The sequence below is a fragment of the Octopus bimaculoides genome, chromosome 8, assembly GCF_001194135.2.
Source record: "Octopus bimaculoides isolate UCB-OBI-ISO-001 chromosome 8, ASM119413v2, whole genome shotgun sequence".
Lineage (NCBI taxonomy): Eukaryota > Metazoa > Mollusca > Cephalopoda > Octopoda > Octopodidae > Octopus > Octopus bimaculoides.
This window is the reverse complement of record NC_068988.1, coordinates 72969570-72971529: the sequence shown is the minus strand read 5'-3', so window position 1 is coordinate 72971529 and position 1960 is coordinate 72969570. Positions and strand designations below refer to the sequence as shown.

General features: G+C 37.8%; 1 protein-coding gene across 7 annotated transcripts in view; it reads left to right on the top strand.

The window, feature by feature from the left end:
- Window positions 1-1960, top strand: part of LOC106877920 (protein AF-10) — a 70508-nt gene that overhangs the window by 55317 nt on the left and 13231 nt on the right. The gene's annotated exons all lie outside the window — the stretch shown is intronic.

Sequence of the window (1960 nt, the reverse complement as noted above, 5' to 3'; positions counted from 1 at the left end):
TGTGAACAAATATGTAGCCAACTTAGGAACATGGGAGGGAAGGAGAGCGAAGAATATTAGAGAGATTTCATTTGGAAATTATTTGAAGAATTAAGGAGAAAACTAAGGCTGAGAGAGAGAGAGAGAGAGAGAAAGAAAGAGATTAGGAAGTTATATATTGAAGAGTCAATTCAAATAATTACCTTATGGAAATAGATATAAGTAAATAATGCATATTAATAATGAATGAATGAGTGAAAAGATCGAAAAAACGAGAGAATATCTTGGCTTAGCAGTGCCAGTAGATATTAATGCTGGAATGAGTTGCATGAAAATCTGAGAGGGACATGTGAGAAGGTATTTTTATATATATGCTATGACCGAAAGTGGACATTATGAATGGGCATTTTTGCCCTGGGCAGAAGAGAATAGCACAATAAGCCATAGTAAAAGGAAGGATTAAGAGATAGTATGAAAAATATTTAGCTGACATGAAACATGGAGTAAAAAAAAAAAGCGAGGCAAGGGTTATGTAAGAGATAGTATGAAAAATATGTAGCCATCTTGGGAATATTGGAGAGAAGGTGAGCTAAGGGTATTAGAGAGATTTTATTTGGAAATTACATGAAGAATTAAGGAGAAAACTAGGGCTGATAGAGAGAGGGAGAGAGATTAGGAAGTTATGTTTTGAAGAGTCAATTTAGCCCTTTCATTACTGTATATATTTTGAGATGCTGTGTGTTTCTTTCAATTACTTTTAATATAACAAAGAATTTAGTAAAATAACTTAGTTATCGTTCAGCTAGTGTTAGGAACATAAATTATGACTAAGGTTTGGTGGAAGATTTTAGTTCAAAACTTAAGAAAACAAGACATTTGTACTCAGAGCCAGAGCCGGTTTCAGCTGGGTTGGTAACGAAAGAGTTAGCATATGAAAGTAGATGTTAGTAAATAAAGCATATTAATAATGAATGAATGAGTGAAAAGATCTTAAAAAACGAGAGAATATCTTAGCTTAGCAGTGCATAACTGGGTGCCAGTAGATATCAACGCTGGAATGTCAGAAGGTATTTTTATCGTGCGGGTGACACGTAAAAGCACCCACTACACTCTCTGAGCGGTTGGCGTTAGGAAGGGCATCCAGCTGTAGAAACTGCCAAATCAGACTGGAGCCTGGTGTTGCCATCCGGTTTCACCAGTCCTCAGTCAAATCGTCCAACCCATGCTAGCATGGAAAGCGGACGTTAAACGATGATGATGATGATGATGATATATATGCTACGACTGGAAGAGTACATTATGAATGGGCATTTTCGCCCTGGGCAGAAGAGAATAGCAGAGAGAGTATATATATATATATAAATGTATGTAGTCATGTGTCTGTGTTTGTTCCTCCACCATCACTTGACAACTGATGTTGGGGTGTTTACGTCACCATAATTTAGCAGTTTGGCAAAAGAGACCGATAGAATAAGTACTAGGCTTACAAAGAATAAGCCCTGGAGTCTATTTGTTCAACTAAAGGCAGTGCTTCAGCATGGCTGCAGTTAAATGAATGAAACAAGTAAAAGAATATATATATATATCTTTTTTTTTTTTTTTACTCTTTTTACTTGTTTCAGTCATTTGACTGTGGCCATGCTGGAGCACCGCCTTTAGTTGAGCAAATCGACCCCAGGGCTTATTCTTTGGATGTCTAGTACTTATTCTATCGGTCTCTTTTGCCGAACCGCTAAGTTACGGGGTTGTAAACATACCAGCATCAGTTGTCAAGCGATGTTGGGGAACAAACACATACATACACATATATATACATTTCAGTTTCCGTCTACCAAATCCACCCACAAGGCTTTGGTCGGCCTGAGACTATAGTAGAAGACACTTGCCCAAGGTGCTGTGCAGTGGGACTGAACCCGGAACCATGTGGTTTGTAAGCAAGCTACTTACCACACAGCCACTCCTACGCCTATGATATATATAT